Consider the following 13,433-nt stretch of genomic DNA (forward strand, 5'->3'; position numbering starts at 1 on the left):
AAAACAATACAAAAAAAAGCAGAATATGATCAAATATGATCAGGCTAGTGCATAGATCAGTGCCACACACTAGATTTTGGGCGTATTTTGGTCTGTTAGAAAAAAGTGCCTCCTAAAATTTTAAAGGAAGAAAGACATATATGTACAAAATAAGGGTTGATACAATGAAGGGATGGAAGATGACTGTAAAGATGAAAGTTATAAAAGATTTTATAAAAGGACTTGGTAAGATAAGTTGTTTGAAAAAAGAAAGAAGATTTAAGAAAAAAAAGAAAAAAAAAGGAGAAAGGGAGAGAATGTGATCAGGCAGGAGACTAGAACAAAGCCATACACTAGTGATTTAGGGTATATTTTGATCTGTTAGAAGAAACTGTACCTCAAAGTTTTAAAGAGAGAACAACTTATATATATATATGCCAAAAATAAGGGTAACTACTATGAAGGGATAAAATATGACTCTAAAAATGAAAAATAAAAAATGTTTTTTTTTCTTTAAAAAAAAAGGGATTGATAAGATGTTGGTTGAAAAAGGGAAAAAGAAAAATAAAAAAAAACAGTCAACAAAAATTAACTTTGATGAAATAATGAATCATGGTAAAAAAAAAAAAAAAAGCCATGAATTCTATGTGCAGTATTCCCCTAGCGCTGGAGTTCTCCCGTTCTCCTTGATCGGTAAACTTGGTCTTGGCTTGCTGGCTGTTCGTGCTGATCTTCTGGGGGAGGGGCCTGTTGCTGTGGTTTCCAAATGTCTTTGCCGGAGGCGGAATTGCCCCGCCCTTGTCGGTCTGGGCTAAGCAAGCTGCTCAGGTTTGTTCTCAGGAGCTTTTGTTCCCTGCAAGCTCTCGGTACAGCTTTGGAGGACCAGGGCAGAAATGGTGGCCTCCCAATCTCCGCCCGGAGGAGCTGAGAACTCGGGGCCCCGCTCCTCAGTGTGCTCCCAGAGAAAAGCAGTCACTTCCGTGTCCCCGGTCTCCGGCCACACTCCGTGCTCACCCGGCCTGTGACCGAGCGTTGCTATCTCTGGCACCCGACCCCGCACGGAGTCTCCAAACCCAGCAGATCCCTGCAGTGCGTTCCCGCACCGCTCCTCCCCGGGAAGGAAGGGGAGTCTCCCCGGATCTGCTGCTTGTTGGGTCCCTGCTGGGGGAGCCGTGCCCCGATTGGGCCGCAGATCACAGTTTATGGCAACCCCGAGCTGAGAGCCCGCGCCTCGGCTCCGTCTCTGCAGCCGGCTTCCCTGCTCTGATATCTGGGAGCTCTGGCGCACTCAGGCACACCCGGTCTCTCTGTGACCCCGAGGGTCCTGAGACCACACTGTCCCGGGAGGATTCCACCCCCCGCTTAGCCACTGCAGCGACGTCCCTCCGCCGAGCCAACTTCTAAAAGGTCCGATTTTGTGCTCCGCGGCTCTAACACTTGCCAGAAGCGGCCGGCGGAGGCCCCTCCCCCGCCATCTATCCTCCCGAATATCGCCTCGGATTCACTTCTCCGCACGTCCTACCTTCCAGTAAGTGGTCGCTTCTCTGTTCAGAGAGTTGTTGCTACTCTCCTGTTTGATCTCCTGTTGAGTTCGTAGGTGTTCAGAATGGTTTGATCCCTATTCAGCTGAATTCCTGAGACCAGACGAAATCTAGGTCTCCTACTCCTCCGCCATCTTGCTCCGCCCCTCTAGCCAGATCATATTTGATCATATTCTGTTTTTTTGTTTTGTTCTGTTTTTGTTTGTTTTTATCTTTTTCTTTTTCTTTTTCTTTTCCTCTTTCTTTTTTCTTTCTTTCCCTTTCTTTTCCCCGGGTTTCAGGTCTTTTCTGATTTGTATACAGTATATTTGCTAGGGACGTTGTTAACCTGTTAGCATTTTGTTCTCTCATTCATTTATCCTTCTCTGGACAAAATGACAAGACGAAAAAAATCACCTCAGCAAAAAGAACAAGAGGTAATACTGCCTGCTAGGGACCCACTCAATACAGACATTAGTACAATGTCAGACCTAGAGTTCAGAATCATGACTTTAAAGATACTAGCTGAGCTTGAAAAAAGCATGGAAGTTATTAGAGAAACCCTTTCTGGAGAAATAAAAGAACTAAAATCTAACCGAGTCGCAATCAAAAATGGGGGCACTAACTGCTAGGATAAATGAGGCAGAGGAAAGAATCAGCGATATAGAAGACCAAATGATGGAAAATAAAGAGACTGAGAAAAAGAGAGATAAACAACTACAGGATCACGAGGGCAGAAGTCGAGAGATAAGTGATACAATAAGACGAAACAACATTAGAATAATCGGGATCCCAGAAGAAGAAGAAAGAGAGAGAGGGGCAGAAGGTATATTGGAGCAAATTATAGCAGAGAACTTCCCTAATGTGGGGAAGGAAACAGGCATCAAAATCCAGGAGGCACAGAGAACCCCTCTCAAAATCAATAAAAATAGGTCAACACCCCGACATCTAATAGTGAAACTTACTCAGAGACAAAGAGAAAATCCTGAAAGCAGCTCGGGAGAAGAGATTTCTAACCTACAATGGTAGAAATATTAGATTGGCAAGAGACCTATCCACAGAGACCTGGCAGGCCAGGAAGGACTGGCATGATATCTTCATAGCGCTAAACGAGAAAAATATGCAGCCAAGAATACTATATCCACCTAGGCTGTCACTAAAAATAGAAGGAGAGATAAAAAGATTCCAGGACAAACAAAAACTAAAGGAATTTGCAAACATGAAACCAGCCCTCCAAGAAATATTGAAAGGGGTCCTCTAAACAAAGAGAGAGCCTAAAAGCAGCATAGATCAGAAAGGAACACAGACAATATACAGTAACAGTCACTTACAGGCAATACAATGGCACTAAATTTATATCTTTCAATAGTTACCCTGAATGTAAATGGGCTCAATGCCCCAATCAAAAGACACAGGCTATCAGATTGGATTAAAAAACAAGACCCATCAATCTGCTGTCGGCAAGAGACTCATTTTACACCCAAAGACACCCCCACATTGAAAGTGAGGGGGTGGAAAATCATTTACCATGCTAATGGACACCAAAAGAAAGCTGGGGTGGCAATCCTTATATCAGACAAATTAGATTTTAAAACAAAGACTGTAATAAGAGATGAAGAAGGACACTATATCCTACTGAAAGGGTCGATCCAACAAGAAGATCTAACAATTGTAAATATCTATTCCCCTAACATGGGAGCAGCCAATTATATAAGGAAATTAATAACAAAGCAAAGAAACACATTGACAACAATACAATAATACTGGGGGACTTTAACACCCCCCTGACTGAAATGGACAGCTCATGTAAGCAAAAGATCAACAAGAAAATAAAGACTTTAAATGAAACACTGGATGAAAAGGACTTCACAGACATATTCAGAACACTCCATCCCAAAGCAATGGAATACACATTCTTCTCTAGTGCCCATGGAATATTCTGCAGAATAGATCACATCCTAGGCCACAAATCAGGTCTCAACTGATACCAAAAGATCAGAAAGAACTCAAATACATGGAGGCTAAAGAGCATCCTACCAGAGAATGAATGGGTCAACCAGGAAATTAAAGAAGAATTAAAAAAATTCATGGAAACCAATGAAAGTGAAAACACAACTGTTCAAAATCTGTGGGATACAGCAAAGGCAGTCTTAAGAGGAAAGTATATAACAATACAAGCCTTTCTCAAGAAACAAGAAAGGTCTCAAATACACAACCTAACCTTACACCTAAAGGAGCTAGAGAAAAAAACAGCAAATAAAGCCTAAACCCAGCAGGAGAAGAGAAATCATAAGATCAGAGCAGAAATCAATGAACTAGAAACCAAAAAAACAGTAGAACAGATCAACGAAACTAGAAGCTGGTTCTTTGAAAGAATTAAGAAGATTGATAAACCCCTGGCCAGACTTACCCAAAAGAAAAGAGAAAGGCCCGAAATCAACAAAATCATGAATGAAAGAGGAGAGATCACAACCAACACCAAAGAAATACAATTATAAGAACATATTATGAGCAACTCTATGCCAGCGAATTAGATAACCTGGAAGAAATGGATGCATTCCTAGAGATGTATCAACTACCAAAAGTGAACCAGGAACAAATAGAAAACCTGAACAGACCTATAACCACTAGGGAAATTGAAGCAGTCATCAAAAATCTCCCAACAAACAAAAGCCCAGGGCCAGATGGCTTCCCAGGGGAATTCTACCAAACATTTAAAGAAGAATTAATACCTATTCTCCTGAAACTGTCCCAAAAAATAGAAATGGAAGGGAAAATTTCCAAACTCATTTTATGAGGCCACCATTACCTTGATTCCAAAACCAGACAACGACCCCATCAAAAAGGAGAATTACAGACCAATATCCTTGATGAACATGGATGCAAAAATTCTCACCACAATACTAACCAATAGAATCCAACAGTACATTAAAAGGATTATTCACCATGACCAAGTGGGATTTATCCCTAGGATGCAAGGTTGGTTCAACATCCGCAAATCAATCAACGTGATACAATACATTAACAAAAGAAAGAACAAGAATCATATGATCCTCTCAATAGATGCAGAAAAAGCATTTGCAAAGTACAGCATCCTTTCTTTATCAAAACTCTTCAGAGTATAGGGATAGAGGGTACATACTCAATATCATAAAAGCCATCTATGAAAAACCTACAGCAAATATCATTCTCAATGGGGAAAAGTTGAGAGCTTTTCCCCTAAGGTCAGGAACATGGCAGGGATGTCCACTCTCACCACTGCTATTCAACATAGTATTAGAAGTCCTAGCCACAGCAATCAGACTACAAAAAGAAATCAAAGGTATCCACATCAGCTAAGAGGAAGTCAAACTCTCACTCTTTGCAGATGATATGATAGTGTACGTGGAAAACCCAAAGGACTCAACCCCAAAACTGCTAGAACTCATACAGGAATTCAGTAGTGTAGCAGGATATAAAATCAGTGCACAGAAATCAGTGGCATTCCTATACACCAACAACAAGACAGAAGAGAGACAAATCAAGGAGTCGATCCCATTTACAATTGCATCCAAAACCATAAGATACCTAGGAATAAATTTAACCAAAGAGGCAATGGATCTGTACTCAGAAAACTATAAAATACTCATGAAAGAAATTGAAGAAGACACAAAGAAAAGGAAAAACGTTCCATGCTCATGGATTGGAAGAACAAACATTGTGAAGATGTCAATGCTACCTAGAGCAATCTACACATTCAGTGCAATCCCCATCAAAATACCACCCAATTTTTTCAAAGAAATGGAACAAATACTCCTAAAATTTGTATGGAACCAGAAGAGACCCCGAATAGCCAGAGGAATATTGAAAAAGAAAAGCAAAGCTGGCGACATCACAATTCCGGACTTTCAGCTCTATTACAAAGCTGTCATCATCAAGACAGTATATCCTGGCACAAAAACAGACACATAGATCAATGGAACAGAATCAAGAGCCCAGAAACGGACCCTCAACTCTATGGTCAACTTATCTTTGAGAAAGCAAGAAAGAATGTCCAACGGCAAAAAGACAGTCTCTTCAACAAATGGTGTTGGGAAAATTGGACAGCCACCTGCAGAAGAATGAAACTGGACCATTTCCTTACACCACACACAAAAATAGACTCCAAATGGTTGAAAGACCTAAACGTGAGACAGGAGTCCATCAAAATCCTAAAGGAGAACACATGTAGCGACCTCTTCGACCTCAGCTGCAGCAACATCTTCTTAGAAACATCGCCAAAGGCAAGGGAAGCAAGGGCAAAAATGAACTATTGGGATTTCATCAAGATAAAAAGCTTTTGCACAGCAAAAGAAACAGTCCACAAAACCAAAAGACAACCAACAGAATGGGAGAAAATATTTGCAAATGACAGATCAGATAAAGGGCTAGTATCCAAAATCTATAAAGAACTTATCAAACTCAACACCCAAAGAACAAATAATCCAATCAAGAAATGGGCAGAAGACATGAACAGACATTTTTCCAAAGAAGACATCCAAATGGCCAACAGACACATGAAAAAGTGCTCAACTTCGCTCGGCATCAGGAAAATTCAAATCAAAACCTCAATGAGATACCACCTCACACCAGTCAAAATGGCTAAAATTAACAAGTCAGGAAATGACAGATGTTGGCGGGGATGCGGAAAAAGGGGAACCCTCCTACACTGTTGGTGGGAATGCAAGCTGGTGCAGCCACTCTGGAAAACAGTATGGAGGTTCCTCAAACAGTCAAAAATAGAGCTACCATAGGATCCAGCAATTGCACTACTGGGTATTTACCCCAAAGATACAAATGTAGGATCCGAAGGGGTACGTGCACCCCGATGTTTATAGTAGCAATGTCCACAATAGCCAAACTGTGGAAAGAGCCAAGACTTCCATCGACAGATGAATGGATAAAGAAGATGTGGTATATATACACAGTAGAATATTATGCAGCCATCAAAAGGAATGAGATCTTGCCATTTACAACGACGTGGATGGAACTGGAGGGTGTTATGCTGAGTGAAATAAGTCAATCAGAGAAAGACATGTATCATATGACCTCACTGATATGAGGAATTCTAAATCTCAGGAAACAAACTGAGGGTTGCTGGAGTGGTGGGGGGTGGGAGGGATGGGGTGGCTGGGTGATAGACTTTGGGGAGGTTATGTGCTATGGTGATTGCTGTGAATTGTGCAAGACTGTTGAATCACAGATCTGTACTTCTGAAAAAAATAATGCAATATATGTTAAGAAAAAAAAAAGAAGATAGCAGGAGGGGAAGAATGAAGGGTAGTAAGTCAGAGGGGGAGACGAACCATGAGAGACAATGGACTCTGAAAAACAAACCGGGGGGGTCTAGAGGGGAGGGCGTTGGGGTGATTGGTTAGCCTGGTGATGGGTATTATAGAGGGCACGTTCTGCGTGGAGCACTGGGTGTTATGCACAAATGAATCATGGAACACTACATCAAAAACTGATGATGTAATGTATGGTGAGTAACATAACAATAAAAAAATTTAAAAAAGGAGAAGGAGAAGAAGATAGCGGGGGTGGAGGGTGAAGGGGGGAAATCGGAGGGGGAGACAAACCATAAGAGACTATGAACTCTGAGAAACAAACTGAGAGTTCTAGAGGGGAGGAGGGAGCGGGGATGCGTTAGCCTGGTGATGAGTATAAGGAGGGCGCGTTCTGCATGGAGCACTGGGTGTTATATGCAAACAATGAATCATGGAACACTACATCAAAAATGAATGATGTAATGTATGGTGATTAACATAACATAATAAAAAAAAAGAATGATATAGTTTCCTTCTGTGTCTCTAACTACAGACTTTAGTTTAAAATCTAATTTGTCTGATATAAGAATTACTACCCCAGCTTTCTTTTGAGGTCTGCTGGCGTGGAAGATGGATCTCCATCCCTTCACTTTCAGTCTGGATGTATCTTTAGGTTCAAAATGAGTCTCTTGTAGACAGCGTATGGATGGGTCCTGTTTTTTTTATCCAATCTGCAACCCTGTGCCATTTTATGGGAGCATTTAGGCCATTCACATTGAGAGTGATTATTGAAAGATATGAATTAATTGTCATCGTGTTGCTTGTGAAGACATTGTTTTTATAGATTGTCCCTGTAAATTTCTATTGTATATCACTCTTGGGGTCTTTCTCCTTTTATAGAACCCCCCTTAATATTTCTTGCAGGGCCGGCTTAGGGGTCACATACTCTTTCAGTTTCTGCCGGTCTTGGAAGCTCCGCATCTCTCCATCGATTCTAAATGACAGCCTTGCAGGATAAAGTATTCTTGGCTGCACGTTCTTCTCGTTTACTATCCTGAATATGTCTCCCCTGGCCTTTCTGGCTTGCCAGGTCTCTGTGGATAGGCCTGATGTTATTCTGATGTTCCTCCCTCTGTACGTAAGGAATCTCTTGCCCCTAACTGCCCTTAAGATGGTTTCCTTCATTCTAAGATTTGCGAGTTTTACTATTACATGCCGGGCTGTTGACCTGTTTTCCTTGATCTTGGGAGGGGTCCTCTCTGCCTCTAGGACACGAATGTTTGTTTCATTCCCCAGATTAGGGACGTTCTCAGCTATGATTTGCTCAAATATATCTTGTAGTCCTCTCTCTCTCTCCACTCCCTCCGGGATTCCAATAATTCTGACATTGAAACGCTTCATGGTGTCACTTATTTCTCTGATTCTATTTTCATGGATTCTGAGTTGTTTTTACCTGGCCTCCTCTTTTCCCTTTTTATCTATTAAATTGTCTTCCAGGTCACTTATTCATTCTTCTGCCTCACTTACCCTAGCTGTTAGATTATCTAGACAAGATTGGATCTCATTGATATCATTGTTTTTTTACTAAGGAAATGTTCATTTTATTTGTAATACTGGTTTTGAAGTTTTTAAAAAAAGTTGTTAACTTCTAGAGATATATACTAGAATATCTGCAGATCCAGTTACGTGATCAGGTATCTGCTTCAAAATAATATGTGAACGGTGGAAATAGCCACATATCGATCCTTATTGAAGCTGGGGAATAGGTACAAGGTAAATTATATACTTTTTCTGTTTGTGATTAAATTTCTTTGTAAAAATGATAGAGAATCTTTTTAGGAATAGAGAGTACAGAAACTTGAAAATGCCACCGGTAGGTGATGTGGTGAGGGTTGCTTGTGGAGGCCTGGGAAGAATCATTCTGGAGACTCATGGTCTCTGGGAGCATGTTTCCTGCATATCCATGATCTCCCTGCATATTTCCTGTGTTAGAACCTGTATTTCAGACCCACTATATGGTGTTTGCAATTATTATGACAGGTACCATGACCTTTCCAGATTTGCTCAAAACCGAACCACCCACTTCATGTATCCACACAGAAAAAATGTCCTAACTATAGCCTTTGTTGACACATCTCCTTGAAACAGGATGTGAAACAAGTCCGGGCATCAGATAAGTCTGTGGCAATTTTCTCTTAGCCATTAATGCCATCAGCCATGGGGTAAAAGGAGTCTTTTAAACATACTGTGTCTGTCTTCCATATTGTGTGTATTCAGGTTTTCATGTCTTCTCTGTATTTAGTAAGGCTCATCATCAGTAATGGGGTCCTCATTGCCTGCCATGCATCTGTATGATCCTGCTCCAAATCCTGTCCTTAAGTGGGCTCTCTTGGGTCCCTCCTACCACCGACTGTCAGAAATTGGGTTCCTTGATTCACTATAAGGGGGCCTTCAGCTCAGTTCATGATCTCAGGGTCCTGGGATCAAGCCCTACATCAGGCTCCTTGCTGCATGGGAAACCTGCTTCTCCCTCTCCCACTCCTTGTTTGTGTTCCCTCTCTCTGTGTGTCTCTCTCTGGCTTGGTGGCAGGGCGGCTTGCTCTAGGAGGGCTAGTAGGAGATTTGGGCAGATCAGGCAGCCTGGAGGGCAGTCATTTACAGGGGAACTGCCGGGGCTTCCCGTAAGTGGTTCCCGGGCCCCTGCGGGTGCAATCTAGAGTCAGAATGTGTCTCATTGATATCATTTTTAAATTTGCCAATTCAGCTTTCATTTCTGCCCTTAGAGACTCTATTGTCTTCACAATTGCTAGCCTGAATTCCATCTCAGACATCTTGGTTATATCTGCATCCATTTGTAAATCTGCTGCATAAGTCATAATCTCTGAGTCTTTTCTATTTTGGGGGTTCCTCCTCCTAGTCATTCTGTTGATGGGTGTTTGAGAGTCCAAATTATTGACCAGAACCCAAGCAAGATGCACCTGTCTTCTTGGGACCTTAGGCTTGCTGGCCTCTTGTTCTCCCAGCCTGTCTTCTGGGGGAGGGGCCTGCCCTGCAGTTACTCAGACAACCCTGTTTGGGTGATGTTGCCCTGCCCCCTGTGGCAGGGGATGGGCTTAGTGGGAACCAGTTTTTGGAGGCTTTTGTTCTCTGGCGGCTTTCCCTGGCTGGTTTCCACATCTCTTCCGAGAGTCAGAGCAGAAGAGACCGTTTCCAACCCGCTGCCTCTGAGCAGAGAGACCGCAGTCTGTTCTTCAGTGAGCTCTCCAGGCCACACCATCTCCATTTCTGTCCATACTGCTATAAACTGCAGCGTCCTGGGTTGTGCGCCCCTCCACAGCATCCTCAGTCCTGCCTCCAGGTTGGGGCACGTCTCTGCCCTTTGTGCTTCTAAAACCGCCAGCCACTCCCAAGTTCGCACTGTGAGGCCATGCCGCTCAGGGTTTCCTCCCCAGGGGCTGCCCTAAAGTTCTTTCGCCACCGCTAGGGATCTAAGAATCTGTGCCCCATCCACAGCGCAGGAAGCTATCGCTCTGCAGCAGTGTAGGATCCCCACAGCCAGGCTCCCTCCCACTGCCATTTATCCTCTGATATCTGCCCGCAGAATCACAGTTCCCAGCTTCGTACCTCGAAACCAACCGCCTGCGATATTCTGTTTGTAGCGATCCAGATCTTCTTACAGCTCAGGCTGATTTCGTGGGTGCTCAGAGTGGTCTGGTAGATATCCAGCTCAATTCCGGGGACCAGTGGAATTGGGTCCTTACTCCTCCACCATCTTTTTTCAAGGACCTAGATTAGTTTTTACCTTCATTAGACTTACACATGCACACACTTCTGCCTGTGAAGTGGAGCCTCTCGACCTCCCTCTATTTTCCATCTCCCACAGGCAACCATTTTCCACTCCTTTAATTGATTATTTTTAACTGATTCTTCTAGATTCTATTGCCAGATCTCACAAAGCATGCTTACTTTGTCTCAGCTTGACTTCTCACCAATAGGCATTATTCACTGACTTCCCAATTTGGATGATGGGGATGCAATGCTTTGTTACTATGGATCCCACACCAAACGTACGTATATCTACCACACCACCTTAATATTTTAATTTTATATAACATCATAGTCAGTATCTGCATTATAATGGCAATGACATTGTGTTTTATAGCTTAATCCTTTTTTTTCTTTCAAGACTTTATTTAAAGTTAGTTCACATATACTGTAGTATGAGTTTCAGCGGTAGAATTTAGTGTTTCACCAGTAACATATAACACCCAGTGCTTATTACATCAAGTGTCTCAACCTTGTAGCATTCCGAGTTATTGTTTCCATTGATCCGCTCAAGTGTATTTTGTGCAGCCATCAACATATTCAGGGTAAAGAACAGTTTCACAGGTGCAGAGCTTACCCTTGTGCTAGCCTCTCTTAGTGACTCCCAGCCCCACCACCCAAGCCTCTGGCGAATGCCAATCTGTTCTCTATAACTTGAAGAATGTTGTGAAAATGGAAATACAGGGCGCCTGGGTGGCTCAGTTGGTTAAGCGACTGCCTTCGGCTCAGGTCATGATCCTGGAGTCCCGGGATCGAGTCCCGATCGGGCTCCCTGCTCAGCAGGGAGTCTGCTTCTCCCTCTGACCCTCTTCCCTCTCGTGCTCTCTATCTCTCATTCTCTCTCTCTCAAATAAATAAAAAAATCTTTAAAAAAAAAAAAAGAAAGTGGAAATACACAGTATGGGCATTTTGAGATTGATTTTGTTCACTCCACATGATGCCTTTGGAAACTTACAAGTTGTGCACATGCAGATAGTTATTCCTTTTTATTGCTGAGTAGTATTTCCTGGTAGGAATGCACCAGATTGTTCAACCATTCACTTATCACTGGGCATTTTGCATGTTGCCAATTTTTGCCCATTACAAAGAAAGCTGCTCTAAACATTCACGCATTCACGCAGTGATTGTGTGAAGCCATGGTCTTCATTTTGCTCAGATAAATGCCTGGGAGTGTGATCTCTGGGACATAAAACCCACTTCCTCTCCTGGAAGAATGGAGGAAATGATGCTTTTTGTTGGAGGCAAGCACACACAACTTCTTTTTTTTAAGATTTTATTTCTTTTTTAAGTAATCTCTGCACCGAACTTGGGGGTCCAAACTCACAATCGCAAGATCAAGAGTTACTCACTCTACCAACTGAACCAACCACACACCCTAAGCACATACAATTTCTGAGGTCCACACTGCACTGTGCATGTGGGCTAAGATTACCATTCCATCAATAAAGGGTTGGAATAGGGAGTCATTTCTAGAGCACACCTCATTCGACCTCAAAATGTTTTAAGCCCTGAAGAACCCATTTCTTCCTCCAGCTCAGTAGCTTTTGGTGGAGGCTGGTGCAGAATGAGGTCACAGGCCAACCACCACCAAGTGTCCTGGGCTCAGGAGGTTGGACACAGGCCCAATTCCAGCTGTTTCTTGGCTTGGGCCTCCCAAGTGGAGAATCACCATGAAGACCCCAAGAGAGGGAGAAGCGCCCAGTGCAAAGAGCAGAGGCCCTGGGTGTGCAGAAAGCATCATTTCTGCTGGGCCTGTCCACTCTCTCTGAAACGTAAGAGGAATTTCTTCCAAATTTTTTTATGTGATTGAGTTCCAGTTTCAAAGCATTGTGGTCTGAGAATATGCAAGGGATAATCTCAACCTTTTGGTATCAGTTAAGACCTGATTAGTGACCCAGTGTGTGGTCTATTCTGGAGAAAGTTCCATGTGTGCTTTAGAAGAATGAGTATTCTGTTGTTTTAGGGTGGAATGTTCGGTATATATCTACAAGGTCCATCTGGTCCAGTGTGTCATTCAAAACTTTTGTTTCTTTGTTGATTTTCTGCTTAGATGATCTGTCTATTACTGAGAGTGGAGTGTTGAGGTCTTCTACTATTAATGTATTATTATCAATATCGCTCTTTATTTTGGTTCACAGTTGGCATGTGTAGTAGGCTGCTGCCATGTTGGGACATAGTATTTACAATTATTAGATCCTCTTGGATCTATCCTTGTGGGATAGACCCTTTAAGAATGATACAGTGTCCTTCTGTATCTCTAACTACAGTCTTTAGCTTAAAATCTAATGGATGAAAGACCTCAATGTGAGACAGGAATCCATCAAAATCCTAGAGGAGAACATAGGCAGTAACCTCTTTGACATCGGCCACAGCAACTTCTTTCAAGACACGTCTCCAAAGGCAAGGGAAAGAAAAGCAAAATGAACTTTTGGAACTTCATTGAGATCAAAAGTTTCTGCACAGCAAAGGAAACAGTCAACAAAACAAAGAGGCAACCCACGGAATGGGAGAAGATATTTGCAAATGACACTACAGATAAAGGGCTGATATCCAAGATCTAGAAAGAACATCTCAAACTCAACACCCAAAAAACAAATAATCAAGTCCAAAAATGGGCAGAAAACATGAACAGACACTTCTCCAAAGAAGACAAGAAATGGCTAACAGGCATATGAAAAATGTTCATCATTATCCATCACGGAAATTCAAATGATAACCACACTGAGATAACACCTTATACCAGTCAGAATGGTAAAAATTGACAAGGCAAGAAATAACAAACGTTGGAGAGGTTGTGGAGAAAGGGGAACCCTCTTACACAATT

At 42.4% G+C, this 13,433-nt stretch overlaps 1 pseudogene across 1 annotated transcript in view; it reads left to right on the plus strand.

The window, feature by feature from the left end:
- LOC114220730 (signal-regulatory protein beta-1-like) overlaps positions 1 to 13,433 on the plus strand; it is a 96,463-nt pseudogene that overhangs the window by 62,230 nt on the left and 20,800 nt on the right. The window lies entirely within an intron of this gene.

This window comes from Eumetopias jubatus, unplaced genomic scaffold (genome assembly GCF_037043125.1).
Source record: "Eumetopias jubatus isolate StellerSeaLion01/CBP00866 unplaced genomic scaffold, mEumJub1_p1.0 scaffold_9, whole genome shotgun sequence".
NCBI classification, from domain to species: domain Eukaryota; kingdom Metazoa; phylum Chordata; class Mammalia; order Carnivora; family Otariidae; genus Eumetopias; species Eumetopias jubatus.